General features: G+C 33.0%; 1 protein-coding gene across 5 annotated transcripts in view; it reads right to left on the reverse strand.

Moving 5' to 3' along the window:
• Positions 1–23,141, reverse strand: part of LOC115213771 — a 47,116-nt gene that overhangs the window by 16,271 nt on the left and 7,704 nt on the right. Inside the window, exons 5-8 of one of the 5 annotated variants that reach the window (XR_005000092.1) lie at positions 20,401–20,550; positions 15,435–17,171; positions 15,097–15,102; positions 14,937–14,955 (exon numbers count right to left, since the gene is read on the reverse strand). The gene's annotated coding sequence lies outside the window, so the exon portion shown is untranslated. Of the gene's footprint in view, positions 1–14,919; positions 14,959–15,096; positions 15,103–15,434; positions 17,172–20,400; positions 20,551–23,141 lie in introns of those variants that run through there. The other 4 variants (XR_005000091.1, XR_005000093.1, XR_005000094.1 and 1 more) reach the window with 4 other exon arrangements.

Raw genomic sequence — 23,141 nt, forward strand, 5'->3', positions numbered from 1 at the left:
TACGTAATAAAATGTATTTTAAATATTTCCAGACACTGGCCCAACTCCTGGAAGAGCAAGAGGTAAATGTTGCTCATATATAAATAAGTTAATTTTCAATGAATTTTATAATTAAAATATTCATCGCAAAATACTGAGTTGAGTATATTGATACATATCTGTAATTTACTTTACCTGTTGCATTGGTGAAACACTTAAGTATAAATTATTGTGTAACAAAGTTTGAACTTTGGTAAAACTTTATGGAACAAAAGATGACATGCATTACCAATATTACCTCTAATAAATATTTGCTTCTGGCATGGATACGATGTCACAGTTTCAAATGTGGTTAGCATAATGAGCAGATGATAATGCCAGAAATAATAATAGAGTTTGGTCAATTAATCCGAGCAGAAACTGAAAATATGTAGGATGTAAAAAGGATTCAGGAAATGATGCAGTATTTATGGTTATATGAATTACATGAAATATAGAAATTTCCAGAAACATTGTGAGTGATGAAATCTGATCGAGTTTGTGAAAGATATATTTTATCGAGGGCTCATAACAAATCATCAATAATATCATTTTTAGGTGATGTGAAATTAATGAAAATTACAATGTTAGAAAGTATGAATTTTAAGTAATTAGAAAGTTGCACGCACATACGTGTAGATTGTGCATATCGTCGCACATTTTGAAATAGTATTGAAACTTAAGTGTTTAAGAAACTTAAGAAAAGTTGTAAATATTATAAAATTATGTGAAACAATAAGTATTGGTGTATTTTGCTAAATATTGATACATAACTGTAATTTACTTTACCTGTTGCTTTGGTCAAACACTGAAGTATATGTTATTGTAAATCAATATTTGAACTTTGGCAAAACAACACTGAAAAACAGATGACATGCATTACAAATACTTCCTCTAATAAATATTTACTACTGACATGGATATGTTGTCTCAGTTTCGAATGTAGTTAGCATAATGAGCAGAAGATAATGCCAGAAATAACAATAGAGTTTAGTCAATTAAACCGAGCAGAATCTGAAAATGTGTAGGATGTGAAAAGGATTCAGGTAATGATGCAGTATTTACAGTTATATGAATGTCATGAAATATAGAAATTTCCAGAAAAATAGTGAGTGAAGAATCTGATCGAGTTTGTGAAAGATATATTTTATCGAGAGCTCTTACCGTAATTATCAATGATATCATTTTCAAGAGATGTGATAATAATAAATATTACAATGTTAGAATGCTATGAATCAAAATATTCTTTATATCTGCGTGCTATAATATAGGGCTTTTAATGACATTTGTATGATTAATAGCACAGAATATGGTCATGAATATCTAGAAATATCTGATAAATACATATGTGATGTAAACGATTGAATTTATCTCCAACAAAATCACCCGACATCTGCCCATATTTGAAGCACTTCATATGTCCATTACGAACTATTATAAAAATACGAAAATATTTATGTTCTGAAATTTTGTAAATATTATGAAACGTATTGTTGTAGTTCGCTATATATTGATACAAATCTGTAACTTACTTTATAGAATATTACTCGTTGCTTTGTTCAAACACTGAAGTATAAGTAATTGTAAATAAGTGTTTTTTCTTTGAGAAAACTACGTTGAACAGAAAATTACGTGCTTCGCGGACGGTGTCTCTGAGAAATATTTATTACTGACCTGGATATACTGTATTAGTTTCAGAAATGGTTAGAATGTTAAATGGAATAGAAAGCCGATAATGATAATATTTTTACGATAATGAAACAGAGCTAGAACTGAAAATTGTGGAAGAAGTAAAACATTTCAGGTGAATGTTTGATTGAATTTACGGTCATATGAATGGCCTGAATATAGAATTTTCTAGAAAAATTGTAAGTGAAGAAATCTTATACAGTTCGTGAAACTTATATTTCATCAAGTACTCTTATTGTAATCATCAATGAAATCATTTTCAAGAATGGAGAACATAATGAAAATTTCAAAATTACAAAATATAAATTTAAGTAGTCACAAAATTACACGCACGTAAGTGTAGATTCTGCACATTGTCGCAAATTGTAAAACTGTTTTGAAATTAAGTGTTTATAGATTGCTTTTTGTAAAGCTCGTTTTATTATATTGCTTTATAACTGAAAACAAATAGTTATAGTTATGCATGGTTTTGGAGAATATGTAGCAGTTGAACGAATCATACCATCATCTGACAACATTAAAGCTATGCACTACAGCTATATAGCTGTCCATGACATTGATATTACATGAATTAGTATTAAATGAAACGATGACATGCGATTGAATATATTATTAAGCATAAAAATGATACACTGTATATTCATAACATCTATTATGGAAAATGACCTTGTAATTTGATTTTCTTTGTATACTAATACGTATTTTATGTATTTCTAGTCCCAGTCACTACTACTAACACTCCAAAAGGTAATTGATGCTTATATATAATTATGTAATTACTCAAAAAATGTTATAATTATAATATTCAATAATTTATTCATAATTTCTTGATGTAACCGCAAGGGAGAATCTTTAACAGGTATAACAAATTCTTAAGCAGCTCGTCATCTGTCTCCTTTCGGTATGTCTTGAAATGCCGCCTACATTATCATTGCATTACCTCCTGTTGTAGGCGGTAAAATAAATTTGCACTGAACTATTTGGTTTCATGTAAACTATTGAACAGATCCCCAAGAAAATTACTGGACCTCTGCCCATGTTTGCAGCACATAATTTAAAATATGTAATTAACAAAACGAATAATATTTATTTGATATTAAATACGGATATTATATGCCGTGTTCCTTTTTTCGATGTTGAAGGTGAGGTAAATATACTTATCATAGTTATGTCATTGCATTTCAATTACTGTTGGTAGTGCTAATGCATTAAACGATTTTCATTGGAAAGCACATTTATTTTCATCTTAATATATAGTCGTCCATATAAATTATATTATATAAAATAGTATGGAAACAAATTATAGCATGCGATTGCAGAAATTATTTGAGTAATCATAAAAAGTTATATAATATATTTCAAATATTTATTACAGAATATGAATTTGCAATGAGATTTGTTTGTATAATAATATGTATTTTAAATATTTTCAGACAATAGATCAGCAGGTGGAGGTGTACCAAGTAAGTGATGCTCATATATAAATAAGTTAATTTTCAAAGAATTTTATAATTAAAATATTCATCGCCTTATTGTTAGATTCTTGAAGTAAGCAACTGACAGAATATTCAACGTGTCGCCAAAATTTTGTGTTGATCATCTCTTTCTTTTCGGTTTACGTTGAAAACTAAGTGGAACAGAAGATTACGTGCTTCACGGACATTGTCTCTAAGAAATATTTATTACTGATTTGGATAGAAAGCCAAGAATGATAATAGATTTACGATAATTGATCAAAACTTGAAATGAAATTGTGTAAGAAAGAAAAAGTTTCAGGTGAACGATTGATTGAAATTTTGATGATAAAGTATTTACATTCATATGAATGGCGTAAAATATAGAATGTTCCGGAAAAACTTTGAAGAAATCTGATCCAGTTTATGAACGATATATTGAATCAAAACTCTTACCGTAATCACCAATAAAATATTTTTCAAGAGAGGAGATTATTATGAAAATTGTAATGTTTCAATGCATGAATTTTAAGCAGTTAGAAAATTACACGCATGTAAGTTTAGATATTGTTATGAATTTAAAAATAGTATTGAAACTTACGTGTTTTTAAAATTACATTTAGAAAACCTAGTTTTACTATATTGCTTTATAATTTAAAGGATATAGTTAGTTATACATCAGTTTGGGAACTATGAAATAGTTGAACAAATCATAACCTTCTGTGACAACATCAAAACTGTGCATACCAATAGCATGCTTTATATCTCAGTGCTATAATCTTCATTTATTAAGACATCTTTTGTATGATGAATAGCAAACAATTTGGCAATGAATCCCGATATATATCTGATAAAGTCATGCAATGAGTATCCTGCATAACGTAAACCGTCAGTTAGTGGTACTGGTATATCCTTATACCGATCTACCTTGTAGTATAAGGTAAATAACTTTGATAAATTCACGCTAAAACTGGATGTCGTCTCTTTCATATAATCCGAAATAGGTAATAAACAAAAGTAGCAATATTTATTGTATATTAAATGCTAATAATATATTCCGTGTGCATGCTATTGAAATTATTATTAGAGGAAACATAAAAAAGGTATGTTGTATATCTATAGTATCTATTATTGAAAATGACTTTGTAATCAGATTTTCGTTGTATAATAATATGTATTTTATATATTTCTAGACATAACCAATCCTACTACACATAAAAAAGGTAACGGATGCTTATATATAATTACGTTAATACTCCAAAAATTTTGTAATTATTATATTCGTGTTTTTATTCATAATTTCCTGAGGCAGAATCTTTAAAATGTATAAGATTCCTAAGAGGTATAAGATTCCTCAGTGGTATAAGATTCCTCGTATAAGATTCCTAAGAGGTATAAGATTCCTCGTCATTTGGTTCCCTTCGGTATGCGTTGAAATGCTGCTGAGATTATCATTGCATTACCTCCTATCGCAGGCGGTAAAATAAAGTCGTACTCAACTATTTGGTTACATGTAAATGATTGAACAGGTATCCCACAAAATTGCTGTGTCTGTGCCCATATTTGAAGCAATTCATAGTTTCAATACGAACTATTATAAAAATACGAAGCTATTTATGTTTAAAAATGTAAATATGAAATGCTGTCAACCAATATGTTTTGATGTATATTGCTATATATTGATACATGTCTGAAAGTTACTTTAAAGAATGTTACATGTTACATTGGTCAGAACATTGATGTATAATTTATCGTAAACCAGTGATTGAAATTTGAGAATACTTCGAGGTATAGAAAATGACATGCATCACAAACATTGCCTCAAATAAATATTTATTATTGACATGGATATGCTCTCTCAGGTTTGGAAGTAGATAGTATAACGAATGGAATAGAAAGCCAATTATGATAATAGATTTGCGATAATTAAGCTGAGCTAGAATTGAAATTCTGTAAGAAATGAAAAGGATTTAGGTGAATGATTGATTGAATCATTTACGGACATATGAATGGGTTGGATTATAGACATTTCGAGAATGATTGTAAGTGAAGAAATCTCACCCAGTTGTGAAAGTTATATTTCTTGAAGAACTCTTACCGTAATCGTTAATGAAATCATTTTCAAGAAAGGAGATAATGAAAGTAATTACAAGGTTTGTATCCGCTAATTTTTCCTCCCTTCTCCCTTTAGTCGTCATATTGCTTGGTGTGGTGGTGGGTGTTATTGTTTCATTCGTTTCTTTCTGTTGTGGCTCGGTGTGTCTATTGCTATGTGTGTTGCCTTCGTGATCTGAGTGTCGTGTCAGTTCTATGTGTTGATAATACCTTAACCTCTATGTTATTAACCGAACCTCTATGGTCTGCTTGAGCATTTTGATAGAGCACTGATGAGCTTTTCTCTTCTTTGAGCTCCCGCTCATCTATACTACATGCTGTCTCTTCAATGTAAGTAGTTGTCTTGTTTCTGCACCGTCCTTCAGTATATCGTAAGCCATATACTATATTCCTAAACTTGCAGTTAACTTGTGGTCTCATCCAATATTCTATACAACTATTTTCCGTACATGGGGACCTATTGAATGGATAAGTTCTACAGATCAGGGATTTTGTGGGGCTCCAGACCTTTCTACTACTTTAAACCACAAAATCCCTGATCTATATATCTTATCATTTGAACTCTATAAAGTAAGTGATTTCCGGCCTTGTAACTATATTAGAAAGGATTTAGTTGGTGGAATGAATTTTTTAACAGCTGAACATAAGGTCTTTAATATTAATATAGATGTCTAAAAATGTAGTATATATTTACTTGATTGTGAAAAAATCTATTTCAAACTATAAAACATCTAATATCAATTATGCTATTTATTATAAAGCAGATTATGGTAATGATGTTTTTATATAGATATAAATATTATTATTAAGCGAATTTTAAGCGGCGGCTGGCAGAATCGTTAGAACGCCAGGGAAAATATTTAGCGGTGTTTCTTACGTCCTGAGCTCTAATTCCGCCAAGGTCGACATTACATTTCATCCCTTTCGGGATCGATGAAATAAGTACCAGTTACGCACTGGGGCCGATGTAATCGATTAGCCCCCAACCCCGAAAATTCAGACATTGTGCATATAGTAGGAAGAATTATCAAACGGATTTTACAATCATATTTAGAAGAATAGTTTTGGTTGCGTTTCTCGAAACGTTTCCGTTGAAACTACAAAAATACAATTTAAGATTGAGAATTAGTTAGGTATACCTCCAAAATCACTTATGAAGATGGATGCATCAGCCGTTAGTGACAGTTTTTTGCTGATGTCTGGACTTGGTGAAATGTGTTTATGAATGAACAGTGTGAAGTGTCATTCTTACAATCCAGTCATACAAAATATTATGATAGGAACATTATACGCACAGTCTTCAGCTGTGTTAAGTTACATGCTTTCTATCGATGAATTGAATTTATACTACAAGTTAAATATATTTTGTGTATCGAATGGACGTCTTAATATTCATCATATGTTATGCAGATCGATTGCGAGATATCAGAAATTTCTATCGTTCTCATGCTGTCTCCTCCTTGAATAGGATTGTCATATATTTTGAGGAATTATTCATCATATGATAATGGCATGAGTTGACACGGTAGTTACGTTTACGGTGAACCAGTGTGTAATTTCTTTCGTATAGTTTAAGGTCGAAAAATTATGAAATGAGCAATACTTTCTCAATTTTCATGTCTGTTTTAACTCTATGTGTTTCGCCTAGATATATGATAAACTAAATATCATCCGTATTGTACATGGCCTCATGGTAACATATTGCATTTTAGAAATATTGACTGGACATTTACGGGGTTTTTGTTCATGGTTCTTATTTGAGTATATTTGCCACATATTATAATTAATTATTTTACCGTATGATATATAATCTGAAACATTATGAGACAAAACAGAAATATATATTTGTAATATGTCTTATTAAATAGCGTTTCATAGTTTGAACATAACATGTATCTGCATTTTCCAGGGACTAGTGCTGCTGCAAGCTTTGAAAACCCAAAATGTAAGTAATGCTTATAAATGCATGTACTATTATCCTTTATATCTTACAGTCGTGTTGTTCATAATTTCGTTAATGGATTCATTAATATCTTTAATAATAATACTAAAATATATCAGATGTTATTTATATATCAGATGTTATTAAATATAACTGCTACAAAAAAAATCTATTGCTATTTATTTATATAGTGGAAGCACTCCGTCGGTTACAACGATGAGGGTTTCGGTTGATCCGACCAACGGAACAGCCTGCTCGTGAAATTAACGTGTAAGTGGCTGAGCACTCCACAGACACGTGTACCCTTAACGTAGTTCTCGGGGATATTCAGCGTGACACAGAGAGTGACAAGGCCGGCCCTTTGAAATACAGGTACAACAGAAACAGGAAGAAAGAGTGAGAGAAAGTTGTGGTGAAAGAGTACAGCAGGGATCACCACCATCCCCTGTCGGAGCCTCGTGGAGCTTTAGGTGTTTTCGCTCAATAAACACTCACAACGCCCGGTCTGGGAATCGAAACCGCGATCATACGACCGCGAGTCCGCTGCCCTAACCACTGGGCCATTGCGCCTCCACTATTTATATATACATGTGGTTGAAACTTGCTTTGATGAAAATATTATGTAGAATTTTGAGAATAATTTCTTGACATGATAGTGAATTATTGATTGAAGCAATATATCAATATGAAATAGTGGAAGTTGCACATTACTCTCATTGAATCTAATAGATATTAACTTCGGACATCTACATCGTGTTAAAATTTAGTAAACCTATAGTATAGTCTACAGAATAGATAGAAATCTATAGCTTTTAATTAATTCATATGCACTAAAATTTAAAGTGTGGTCTATGAGTGAGTAGATCAAATGAATTTTTTAACTTCTGAACAATAAGCATATAGTCGTAATGTGGATATGATTTTTGTTCTCAAAATATCTTTCAAACTATAAGACATTTAATATATTTGATTTACGTTTACTATAAATGCCAATGAAATCATTTACTCCATAATAGATTAAAAGGAAATTTTAAGAATTATAAAAATTCTAACTGGGCCCCACCTGCACGACATATGTACACGACATATGGTTGTAATGCATGCGCCTCATGTACCCTTATCAGACGGGGATTTATGATGGGTATATTGGACTTCGTATATTCTACCACATTGTTACTTTGTTGGCATGCACTGCTCTCTAATTCAATAATAATAATAATAATAATAATAATAATAATAATAATAATAATAATAATAATAACAACAACAACAATAAAGGCCTGAAATTGGGGGAAGGGGGATAGTCGACTACATCGACATCTGTATTCAACTGGTACTTAATTTATCGACCCCGAAAGGATGAAAGTCAACATCTTCTTCCTCTTATTATTATTATTATTATTATTATTATTATTATTATTATTATTATTATTATTATTATTATTATTATTATCATTATTATTATTATTATTATTATCATTATTATTATTATTATTATTATTATTATTATTATTATTATTATTATTATGACATAGTCTTAGAGAAAAATATCAGGAAATGTATCATGATATGTTTCCATATATTACTCACAGTGTCGCATAAATTTTATAGGGGTAGATAACACACTATATTCCAATATATTAATGTTTAATAGTTCAGTTTATATAATACATGTGTGTGTGTGTGTATTAGGCATGTAAGTATCAATAAATAGTCCAAAAAATTATTACGCTTTATTATTTCTTTAATGAAATTGCTTTAGGATAATCTATGCAATCTAATACCCCTAATTCTAATACTGATTTACTGAAAAAAAGTGTGTATTGTAAATAAGGATATACAGTAAATTCAATTACAATATGCAGGAGAGTGTCATTGGACCTACTATCGCAACACCTAGGACACTTATTTCTGACATTGTAAAAATTTTACACAGTAAGGAATTTGCAGTAAGGTGAATGAATTGGTCAGCAGTCGACGATAAGCTTGAATTTAACATTTAAATCAGTCTCCTTCATTGAGGATATGTTAAAGTGAATGAAAATGGACTAGGATATTAATATGTCAGTACTAAGAGGCCAAAGGAAATATCACATCCAGAAATAACAAGAAGTGCAGATCCTGGCTTATGAAATATAAGTGTATTATCAGTTTACTAAAATGATGAATTGTTTATTACTATTTAATTGATATAATAATTTGTATGTGTGTATATTTAGATCGACTCCTTTCATTCGTATAGTAATTTCTTGAAAATAAAAATAAAATTACGCATAATAATATTATTAATCAGTGCAAATTGCAGTCATAATATGCAAAATTGAATAGATAGACAAATTAACATCATTCATAGAAGATATGAAATTGCATTGTTTAAGGACATGCCATATTTATATCGCCGTAGAAACGTAAATAGCTCAACAATACATACGATATTAAAGCGATCTAATCTTGCCTAACCAGCATAGTTTCCATCAGGAAACAGTCGTAAACGCACATATACACGTCTCCAGCATCTGTTTATTAATAATCAAAGTGAATTCACTCTTCAGAGTGAATACTCTAAACATCAGGTATACCATCTAACAAGCACTTATCTAAGGAAAATATAATGAGCTCAACGTTATCAGCTTCAAGAGGCATTACAATCAAGCCTCTATTCCTTTATGTGTAGAAACAGAAAAACATTCTATTGGGTTGGTGCATAATTATTGCGGGGTTTTTTTTCCAACAAACTTTATTCAACAAAAAAATGACAATATTTAACAAAAACATCTTTAAATGACGGTCTGACCGTCTGCCAAGCAAACGGGAAGCAGTAATTGAAGTAGATGGTGAATATGCTCCGGAATAATCATTTAAAGATGTTTTTGTTAAATGTTGTTATTGTTTTTGTTGAATAAAATTTGTTGAAAAAAACCCTGCAATAATTACGAACCAACCCAATACTTATTATGGTTCATCTGAAAGCTCAGGTACCAATTTATACCATAGCTTGGAATATTGTTGATACAACTACAACTTATTTCAACAAAGATTTGTCTATCTTGAAAGTTCTAGATACTGAAACAGTCTATAATATCCCGCAGTAGTAATTATAAGGATTTTTCAATATGTTGATTGATGCTGTTTATCCTAAACAAGGTAACAGAGAGTCGAGAAAATTATGATTAGGAACTACGTAGAGTAAACTCTTTTGCTTATTTATACACATAATGCATACCTATATATCATTCAGTCATTCATTCTACCTACCTACCTACCTACCTACCTACCTACCTACCTACCTACCTACCTACCTACCGACCTACCTACCTACCTACCTACATACATACATACATACATACATACATACATACATACATACATACGTACATACATATATACATGCATATATACATACATACATGCATGCATACATACATACATACATACATACATTCATACATTATGGAAGTCGACTCGTGACATGATAAAACTGCTTTCTAAACCCATTTGAGTCTAAGAAATATCTTAAGTTTTGTCTCTCCATCGCTAATGACGTATCATATGACTCCTAAGGCCTGCAAGAGACCTACAAGTCATTCCTCACCGATCACAAGTCAGCCATTTAGCAATAGCCCGACCAATGGGTGTTGGGATCTACAATGCCAATAGAGTCCATTGGCTGACCCACATATTCTACTAAAGACGGTGCACAAGAGAACATAATGGATTTGTAGACGGGCCACCTTCATAATCCCACTTGTTATTGAGTAGGCCTGCCTTTGAGAAGCTGACACGACTGCGCTGGTCACGCAAAAATATTTGTTTCGTACCCTTCTCAGAAAGAGAGTTCACATGCTTCATATATTTACCAGCCCGTTTCGATTGAATGTATGCAAACCATCCATTCATCCATCCATCCATCCAGTCAGCCAGCAAGCCAGCCATACATACATACATACATACATACATACATACATACATACATACATACATACATACATACATACATACATACATACATACATGCATGCATACATACATACAGGGTGGATGTAAAGTCGTATGATCATCATCGACAATTAATCTTGTTCCTAGACTTTAAGCACAATGGATGTCAGCAATTTCTGTGTTGAAATTAAATTCAATAACAACTTGCACAACACCGCAAAGACTCACCTACAAAGCCAAGTACTCTAGAAACAGGCAAGAGCAAGGTCTCTGGCTTTGTAATAAGGAAAGTGTAATTTGGGAGTAGTCTTTTGTCCAGTCAACATCCCAGATATTCCTCATTTCTTGCTCTGAGTTGTTTGAAATGAATAAATGAAGCACTGTTTCTGAATAATACAATGCTTACTCATTAAACCTCACTCTATCTTATAAATTATCGTCGGATCCTTTTTATGCTTTGACTGAATTACATGTAAAGCGAATGAATATATCTTCTGTTTTATTTAATTATTGTATCAAATTTTATTTTATTTCATTTTAGATGTGCAAATTCCTTTGACAAGTCTTCTGGCTTTGTTGACCTCGGCGATTTTGGTTTTTAATTGAAGAACACTTACAGAATACCAAGCACATTAAGAATACATTTGTTTAAATTTTATCCTTAATTTTCTATCAGTTATGATTTTCAAAAATTAATATATGCTACTTCTAATATTGATTTTATTTGGCTAGACATGAATTGAAGTGACGAGGGAGTCAGTAAAAGTAACTCCAGTGTATTATTGATAGTTTTTTTTTACAGACTCACTGAAGGATAAATGAAATTTATTGCAGCAGAGTTTTCAACTAAAAGAAATGAGATACCGAACTATATAGAATAAAACATCCAGTTCGGTGTTTACTGTGACCTACTCTCAAACATGTTCCTTTTACTACAAATTTTGGAGCCAGCGGCGAAAGGGGAACTCTATGTGGTCACTTGATTTGCTGGAAATAGCAACCAAGTTTTTTCATGTTCCACTGTCTTACAAAACCCATTATATAATGAGGTCCTATACTAAATGGTCAAGATTGGAACATCTTTCATCATATGGCTGCTCAGTCATTTCTAAACTGGAGGGAAGCAACAAGCTAATATTGATCACTAGACACACTTACAAACACACTATCTAAATTAATTTCAAATTTAGGTACAAGGCCAGCAATTTCGAGAGAAGTAGGTTAGTCGATTACGTCAGTACATGACATATTCTTTATTTTATCTACTTTAGAGGAATGAAAAGACAAGTTTGCCTTGGTTACAGACATAAAAAATCGGAACAAATCCTTTGCAGGAATTGTTTCGACGCATTGACGATTCTGTCAATCCATGGCCCTTCTTTTTCTACTAATAATGGATAAGTATTGTTCTCACACACGCAGGCGCATCAAGTTTAAAAATCATCCATCCACACTTAATACATATTAAAAGTTCGAACTCTACTCTTTCCCTCTCAATGTGTAACCTTGTAGTAAATCAGTTGTAAATAGGTTTTGACTGAACGGAACCGGTTGAATCTATTTTACTTCCCTCACACTATTAATATTTCTGGGATAAGCTGGGAAAAGACATATGGTCAAATGTGTTCCAAAGATTACCACTCAACTTTTTGAATACCGGTGAATCATGATAGCGGTTCTTTGGCATCTCCTTGGTAATGCTGACAAAAACAAACAAAGGAAGTAAAGAATGTTGTTCAATGTAGCCTTCCTTTTTTCTAAAGACATTACAAAGTGGTCTGAGTTTGATTTGGTCTGCTATTTCTAGCAGTCCCGTAGAGTTTCCCTCATTTATTTTATTTCTTCACAGTAAAAACCAAATACGTTTCTGCGATTTAGTTTGAATCATCTGCTGTGGTTATTTCATTTTCCTCGCGTCACTATCCTTTGAATGAATGTCACGGCTTCCCACTACACTTCTTCAAATGAAGCTATTAATAAAAAAAGCAATACCTACAAATTATTAAGTATATTCAATTCTTTTGATTTTGATATATTTTTTTTCAACGATCGGAAAATTTTATTTGACTAAATTATAAAATGTCAAATAATTCTAAATTTCTAAATGAACTAAAAATTAATGATTGTTGTAATAATTATTAAAATAAACATTTTATTTCACTTCACGAGTGTATTCTTTCTTTTTTGTTGCTGTAATTTTTACCCTTCAAACTTTGCTTTGTCCTGATTTACACTTCATAATAGTTAAGTTCTATTTTGTGGTAGAAGCCACAGTCATATTATGCGGAGAAAATCCCTGGAGAAGGACATCATGCTCGGAATGGTCAGTGGCAAGAGAGGAAGAGGCCGACCAAGAACCCGCTGGCTTGACATCATCAATAGTGATATCGGAAAGGACATAGCCAATCTGAAAGAAGCGGCCCAGGATAGAACTGACTGCAGGACACTGATCCATCGAGTAACCGAGAGTCGACTTCGACTGAACGGATAGATAGATAGATAGATGACTGATTGAAGTAATTGTGAAAATGGGTGACAAAGAGTGAAAAGACTAGATGTGTAGCAGTTATTGATTGGATTTTGATGTTGTGGTGATAGTTGTTAAAGACGGTGGAGATGCATGGTATTGAGAGAAAGGACTGTAGAGATGTGGAAGTCATTAAAGGGGCTGTAGAAATTGAGCAGGCTATTGGGATATGCGACTGTAATTGATAAAGCTGTGGAAATGAACAAGATCGCATTAAACCCAGTTAAATAGTTTTCTATCACCTTGAGAATTTCGCGTTAATAGAAAATCATTTAAATAATCGATACGTCAGCTTTTTCCAGTGCTCTCTCAATAGCATAATAGGTACAGGAATGGTCTTGTGGTTAGGAAATCTCCTTCACACTGTCCGATCTTCCTATATATTACATTGTATATGTATACTCTACCAACGGAGCAATCAAAGCCTGTGTTGAAATTCTCTGTAGAAGTGTGTTGGCGAAGTAATTCCCGGAAAATAAGAAAAAATCGTCCACTGCTGAATCTGAAATTATCTTTGTTAAAATTATATATATATATATATATATATATGTATATATATATAATCAAAATAAGCAACAAGGATATCCAGAGGTAATGCAGTACGATATCTTTGATATCCTTGTTGCTTATTTTGATTTAAATCACCTTACTTTGAAATTGTATGGATAATACCGGGTGTCTCAACTTAAGTACCATATTCATTTGAATATATATATATAATAGAATTTTGACAGTGAACAGGTTGCGGTCTCAAGGCAACGAAAATATTTTGGCAAATTAAATTTAAATGTTGAAAGGAATCTAAGGGTTTTGTGTGTTTTAAATGGCTTATAAACACCTTCCGCGTTGCAATTGTTTTCATTCAGGTCCTCCGTAATATATATATATATATATATATATATATATATATATATATATATATGGAAAAGACAGAACCTACGAGAACTTTTTTTAATCACTACAAATGATTCGACCCCTCAAAACAACCGTAAGAAGGCATTCCAAATTTTGGGATTCACTACTGGCCAATTTGTGCATTCAACATTAGCCAATAAACCTTTAAATATTTGTCTTCATCTTCCACGTTCATTAAATCTTCTCTTCCTCCTTTCTCGTCATTCCTCCTCCACCCTACTCCCTCTTCATCCTCTTCCTCCTCTACCTCCTCCCCTCCCTTTCCGCCTTCTCCTCCTCCCCTCCTCAACTTCCCTCTCCTCGCTTCCTCCCCCACCTACTTCCCTTCTTCCTCCTATCCCTTCTTCTTCTTCTTCCTCCTCCTCCCCTTCTCCCTTCTTCATCTTCTCCCTTCCTCCTTCCATTTTCTTCTGCCCCTCCTTCAATTCTTCCATCTTCTCTCTCTTCTTCCCCTCTTCCTCCCGTTCTTCTTCATCCTTCTACTCCTCTTCCAGCCCTACTTCTTCCTTCTCTGTCGTCTCCTCTTCTTCTTTCTCCTCCTCCTCCTTCCCTTCACCTTCTTTCTCTTCTTCCTCCACCAATTCTTGTTTTTCGTTTTCTTCCTTCTCTTCCTCCCCTTCTTCTTCTTCATCTTTCTTCTCTTCCTATTTCTTCTCTTCCTCCTCCTCCCCTTCATTTTCCTTCTTCTCATCTCCTACTATTTCTCCTGCTGCTGCTGCTACTGCCCCCCCCCTCCTCCTTCTCCACCTTCTACTTTCCCCCTCCCCCTCCTCATTCCCCTCTTCCTCATCCCAACTCTTTTTCAGCACGTAATTTTTCTCGAACGTAATTCCCGAACGTAATTTTTGTGATTCGAAAGAGTGACTAGTGTTATATTTGGTTTTCTTAATGCAATGGTGAACCAAAATTAATCTACTTGAATGGTATATGCTTCATTCTGCTAGAGAACTTCACAGAAATAAATCTTGGATGGAGTTCAATGTCTACAAAGGAAAAAGTAGTATAACACTATACAATGTTTAACCAAGATCTCTATAATTTCTATTTACTCATCGTCAAACCCTTAGTTAATAATAATCCTTAACGCAGAGTCGTTTGGTTTAGCACAATCGTTCCAAATTTTGCCAAAGTGCCTTACAGTATTTAGTTAAATTCCTCTGTACGTACTGATTTTGTATTCCAACAATGTTAATTTTGCCTTACATTTTCCTGGAGTCAATAAAATAAATGCCAGACGGGAATTGCTGAAATTAATCCACTGCACATGTGGCTCTGTATCTATGTGAATAACTGACGTATTTATCAATACGGTAACAACGGAATTAATAGTAGAGGACTGAATTATTATTTATATTTATATTTTATACACAGCTCTGTGGATTGACATTTTTCGATGGTTTCCTGGTGATTTTTTTCGTCCTTTAAACAGATTACTAAACTTAAGTTTGAACACGTACACGCATACCTCCTATGTATGCATGTATGAATGTGTGTTTGTATGTGTGTATGTGTATGCATGTATGCATGTGTACATGTATGCACGGATGTGTGCATGTATACATATACACACAACACCACCAGATGATTGGCAAATACACATGCATGTGAAGAGCAGAAATACAGAAACATTCCTATAGAGTTAGTAGAACTCAAACTTTTCTACTGTTTGTTAATATTTCAGTTTAAAACCAGTTTTGGGAAAGAACAATGAATCAAAGAATAAGACAGAATTGTTAATCTATTGTCTTTCAATATTTATAGTTTCGTCCCTTGTGTGCAATTTTCGCGGGAGTGGAAACTTTCTTTCGCTCTTCAGATACTTTCTTTCATTTCACACACCAGTAATACATTATTTACATTAGATCGACATGTGTCCTCATCCTGTCTGTTGTTACCACAACGTTGCGGCTGATTTACTCTGCAGCCTTCATCAGGTGTCCTAGTAGGATTTTGAACCCAATCCTGCGTTCAAAATCCTACCACGACACCTGATGAAGGCTAGAGAGTAAATCAGCCGAAACGTTGTGGTAACAATAAACAAGATAAGGACACGTTTCCGTCTAATGTAAATAATGTAAATAATGTACAGAATTTCTCATCTCAAAAATACAGAACTGTATTACCAGTAATACATTTAATTAACTCATTTGCGTTTTACCCTTCTCTCTCAAAAATTGTATTTTGTCTATTCGGAACAACACCAAAAATATTTTCGTCAGAAAATTTCAGTTAATCAGCTTTGTACACATATATATAATCCTTTATTTTTGTTTTGTATTGTATTGTGAAAATTATAGATCTGTACATGTAATTACTTATGCTGCTGTTTGCTTTCTTCTTGTTTATTTTTTAAATGATATTTTGTGTTTTGAATATCACTCTTCAATATTATCGTTGTCGAATTTGTGGTAGTGTTTTCGAGAGGTCCTCCAAGTGTGTAATCTGTTTATCTTGTTGTGTCGACAACACTGCCAATACCAGTTAAATACATAAATAATACATATGATCACAGCCACAATGAGAATGATGCAAATGATTGGAGTTCGATCCAGAGACTGCTGAGGTATTTTAGTACCTACAATGATAATAATAATAATAATAATAATAATAATAATAATAATAATAATAATAATAATAATAATAATAATACAAGAAGAAGAAGAAGGAGAAGAAAAAAATTGTTGACAAATTGTTGACAGAATGCACCGCCCAAAAGCAGATATAGAACGACTTTACATGCCGAGAAAAAAGCTTGGTTGTGGATTTTACAACTGGAATTAACGATGATTGACACAATTGACCTAAACATCTACCTGAAAAACGCTGATGACTAGATGTTAAAACTTGTTTTAAAGCAGGAAAACAAGAAAATATCATACTCAGTAACAAAACAGGCAAAGAAATATCTAAATGAATTCCAAATACAACAAATCCCAGAATTAGACGTACTGGAAACAAGTAGAGAAAAGGCTAAGCTTATGAAAACTCATGCTAAAACTGCTGCCTTAGATATTCTTACTGATAGATAGCATGAAAAATCTCTCAATAGCAAATACCCAAAGAGAGTTAATAATACCGATGTTGACAGAGCGAGCCCTTACCCGTCAATGGTTAGTGTTCTCTGGCTTAAAAATCAAAGACAGAAGGGTTTATCATAGCAGCCCAAGATCAATACCTATTGATAATGACCTACCATGTCAACATATTAAAGAACGGCAGTAACCCAACATGTTGTGTATGTAAACAACAAAATGAAACCATTGATCATGTTGCCACCATTTGCAGTCTTCTTGTGCCTACAAAGTATCTCAACAGGCATGATTGAGCAGCACAGTATATTACTGTGTAATTTGCAAAAACTTGGACCTGCCCCATGATAAAAACTGATGGGAACGCAAGCCACTTCCAGTGCTTAAAAATGACCACATCTCAATCCTCTGGAACTTCACCGTTCAAACTGACAGAAAGATAGCTGTGAATAGGCTAGACATTATATTGAAGGACTTCAGACAAAGATCATGCCTCCTCACCAATATGACTGTTCCAATCGATATAAATGTATCTGTCAAAATCTACCAAAAACTGAGCAAATATAAAGATCTTGAAATAGAAATTGGCAAAATGTGGTATCTCAAGACTAAAACAATACCTGTTGTCATAGGTGCCTTAGGAATGATAGCAAAAGGAGCTGATTGCTACCTAGCACAGATATCACGAAATCCCCAAATGGTTGAAATTCAAAAAATAGTGCTCATGGGAATTGCCCATATGCTACGTAAAATACTGTCTATGGAAACTCAAATTTTCAAACAAACTTATAATTTTCTTATGTTTTCTTAAACATTCTCTAGAACAATACTTTGTGCAAAACCAAATATATGCACCCTAGTCATAACACCAACTTTAACTTCTAACTTGTTGTCTATTGAGGTCTCTGGGTGATAGTTGGAGTTAACTTGTATAAATAGAAAGCAAAAATCAAACATATAATAATAACAATAATAATGATGATGATGATGATAATAATAATAATAATTAGTCCCCTAAAGGATGAAAGGCAAAGCCGACCTCGGTGGAATATGAACTCCGAACGTAGCGGCGGGCGAAATGCTGTTAAGCATTTCGTCCAGCGTGCTAACGTTTCTGTCAGTTCGCCACCTGCCATAATAATAATAATAATGATGATGATAAAGCATTTTTAAAAAATTAATGCAAAATAGTTGAATTTTAAATTTATAGGCTGTACTAGATCAACAGTATTTAAGCCATGATCAAACATGTTCCAGCTGTAACTGTCAGCTTATGTTTGTTATATTTTCAGACAAAGGTTATCAAGGACCGAATTACCCAATCTAACCTGATTTTAAAAGCTTTCGTAGATTTGGAAATGCTTTTACCAACAAATATAGACCTCATCGCGGATATACTTCTTGTTAATTGAATTGGATTACGATTATATCTAGATTGGAAAGTGTAGTAGCAGAGCATGCAATATTTTAAGATCACAACGCAAAGGATTCTGGATTGCAAATTGAAAAAAACAAAAAAAAACAAAAAAAAAACAGAAGACAGACTTTGCACAAGAGATTCCATTAAGACAGATTTTGCACAGCATATTCCAATAAGACTAGCAATATGATGGCGTTATATAAGATTCAAATAGGATCTAGGAATATAAGATCGAAATAAGAACTTGAATGTAGAAGCAAGATAACTTTCATTCACTATTTTGCTCTAAATGTCGAACATGAAATGACTACAGGAATCAGAAGTAAGTTCAGTAATTCAGCTACAACAGAATTTAGTAGAACTTTTAAAGCGTGAGTGGAGACCTGTCAGTGGTCAACAAAACAATTTAGTTGAGGATAGCCTCCACCATGTAAAATGCATTCTAGGCTTCTTTAGGAAACTGTGATGACTTTGTAACAACTGTTTCATGCAAAAGGTGAACTTTATACCATGCCAGAGCGACTTCATCAGAATGCAGTCACGGACCCAATAATTTCTTTGACAAGTGAATTAATTAAAATGATTTTTATCAACCAATCAACGATTCATATTCTGTGTACTTTTACGCGTTTTCCTAATCAGTACCAAAATATTTGACACATTGATGCCCAAAGAATAACTTAATCTTCATACATTACTGTCCGAAGAACAGAGGATTCTACATATTTTGATTACTGGGTAACAGAATATTGTAGTAACTATTTCGCTAGTCGTTGTATATAAGATGCAACATTACATATGTGAACATTTCCATTCTAGGAACAGTCCTATGCTGTTACGAATACAGAGCATGTGATATGCATACACGTATACATTTGCATAGGAGTTTATATGCGTTCGTGTATGCATACTTGAACATACATTTGTCCGTACTCATACACATTTCTCAACGTTGGAATAGATCTTACTTGTGACAACATTTTGTACGTCTCACATTGAGTTTAGTCAACTTAATAATTTCAAGTAGAAATATATCTGCAATACATATTTTCTATGATATCGCCAAGGGTTAGAAAAATTTAGGAACAGTTTTTTTTTTTTACAGATATTTCATAATGTGCATCATCTCCATTCTATATGTCACAGAGAACGGGGGGGGGGAGTGCCTATTACATGTCATATTTTATGGAATGTAATATTTCAAATCTTGAAAGCACAATTCTTAAAGTGTTAATATTATCTCAGCAAAGAACCGCTACATTATTTACCACTTAGTTTAAGGGAAATACACAGAAAATACTCTGTATACAGATTTGAAAAACAAACAAACAAACAAAATACTATATATTATTTACCTTTTTGTTTTGAGTAATACACCGCCATAAAACCCCGACTGTGCGCTGACCAGTTCGCCGAGTACCAAATCAGCATTCTGTTAGTAGAAGAAACTATACTAACAGTTTTCGGTCCACAAAATTGACCAATCATATTATCTGTTTCAATATCTGCCGATGAGAAAACAACGATGATGCAAAGAATAAGAATAAAGTGTAATGTAGAGAATGTTAGAGCATTAATACAACCATACGAGTATTATTAATGCAAACATACGAGGGGGTACCCAAAAGAAACCGGAATTTTGCAATATTATTTTATTCACTTAGTTTTACGTTTACACTTTTATCGCTTCCAAAGTATTCTCCATTTGAAGCAATGCGTTGGTCCAGGCGCGTTTTCTACTCCTCGAAGTAGTGCTGGACCTATTCCGAAGGGATGTCGTTTAACGCCTCTGTCGTTTTTTACTTCGCCTCTTCCACATCTGCAAATTATGTAGCACCAGCTTTCGTCATCACATTCAGTCGTGACTACTTTTGATCTTCCGTGAGCAAGCGAGGCACAAATTTTGCTGCAACTCTTTTCATTCGCAATTTTTCGTTCAAAATTCGTTGGCAGGCGCTCCAGGACGCCCCAGTTGTGTCAACAAGTTTGTCAATTGTTCAGTGACGGTCCTACAAGATTAGTTCATGAGTTTTCATAATGTTTTCATTCGTTCGGGAGGTCGACGTCCGTCCTGGACGAAGCTGGTCTTCAAGAAAAAAGTGACCATTCTCAAAGCGTAGAAAATTCCTGTTATGGAATACATTCATAAACACCAACTCAAAGAATACTAGTGGAATATTCCCGTCAAAACTTCTGTCAAATGTAAACATACATTCATACATATATATATGCATAAAACTTAGATAAAACTTAGATATGTTTCGACCAGAGATTGGTCCAGGCCATGTCTAACTTAATAGCACCACCTGATAGGATTATTCGAATCCTGTTTAAGTCAAGTTTTGTTCAAGTAGTGAGTTCTTGTTGGGTGAGTTGTATCCAATTATGGGTGGCTTATCTGGTATTCTTTGAAGGAATCTATCCAGACTCTGTTTGAAGTTGATGGGATCCTTTTCCTCTTTGATCTCCCTCGGGACAATGTTAAATAGGGCAGGGCCTGTTGAGGAAAAGAAATTATGTTGCAGTGTACATGTATGTTGTGATCTTGAATTTGGCAGGGGACGTATAGCCCGTGGTCCAAGTCTTGGATGAACCTTGAAGCTAATGTTTAGGTCCTTTGGGCAAAGTTGGCGGTATATTTTCCACATCGTACAAATGATGTACCGCTCACGGCGACGCTGGAGGGAGTAAAGTTTCAAGGCTTTAAGGCGATCCCAATAATCGAGAGCAGCCATGCCTTCAATTTGTTTAGTGAGAGCCCTCTGGGGTGACTCAATTCTGGAGATGTTTTGTCTTGTGTGAGGAGACCACAGTGGGCAGCAGTATTCAAGGTGTGGCCGTACAAAGGAGGAAAAAAGTGGTATGATGACACCTTGTTCTCTGGACCGGAAAGTTCTTAAGATCCAGGAACTCATCCTACGAGCTATATCGACCTTCTTGTTGATGTGTGCACTCCAACTGAGATCGTCATCAACAATTACACCCAGGTCTCTGATATTGTTAGAGGCTGTGAGCGGTTCCTCTGAAGGAAGAGAGTATGGTTGTTTTAGTGAGGAATTTCTTCCAAAATGCATCAGCTCAAATTTTTCCTCATTCAGTTGCATTTTGTTTCTGTCTACCCATTGACTCACAGCATATTGATCACACTGGAGTTGAGTTCGGTCTGCTTCTTCATTGACGATTTGCTGGAGCTTAGTGTCATCAGCGAATATTTTCACTTTGCAGTGATGTACGACACTGGAAAGGTCGTTTACGTAAATTATGAAGAGTAGCGGACCCAAAACAGTTCCCTTTATAACAGTTCCCTATATAATATATATATATAATATATATATTTATATATATGCATATATATATATATATATATATATATATATATATATATATATATATATATATATATGCATATATATATATATATATATATATATATATATATATATATATATATATATATATATATGCATATATATATATAATGTATATGCATATATATATAAAATATATATGCATATATATATAATATATGCATATGTATATATATGCATATATATATATAATATATATATGCATATATATATATACATATATATATATGCATATATATATATGCAAATATATATATACATATATATATATATGCATATATATATATATGCAAATATATATATACATATATATATATATGCATATTTATATATATGCAAATATATATATACATATATATATATACAGCTCCCTATATAATATATATATATATAATATATGTATATATGCATATATATATATATATATATATGCATATATATATATATATATATATATATATATATATATATATATATATATATATAATATATATGCATATATATATATAATATATATGCATATATATATATAATATATATGCATATATATATATAATATATATATTTCTTTACTACCCACAAGGGGCTAAACACAGAGGGGACAAACAAGGACAGACAAAGGGATTACGTCGACTACATCGACCCCAGTGCGTAACTGGTATTTAATTTATCGACCCCGAAAGGATGAAAGGCAAAGTCGACCTCGGCGGAATTTGAACTCGGAACGT

Source organism: Octopus sinensis, linkage group LG7 (genome assembly GCF_006345805.1).
Source record: "Octopus sinensis linkage group LG7, ASM634580v1, whole genome shotgun sequence".
Classification (NCBI taxonomy): domain Eukaryota; kingdom Metazoa; phylum Mollusca; class Cephalopoda; order Octopoda; family Octopodidae; genus Octopus; species Octopus sinensis.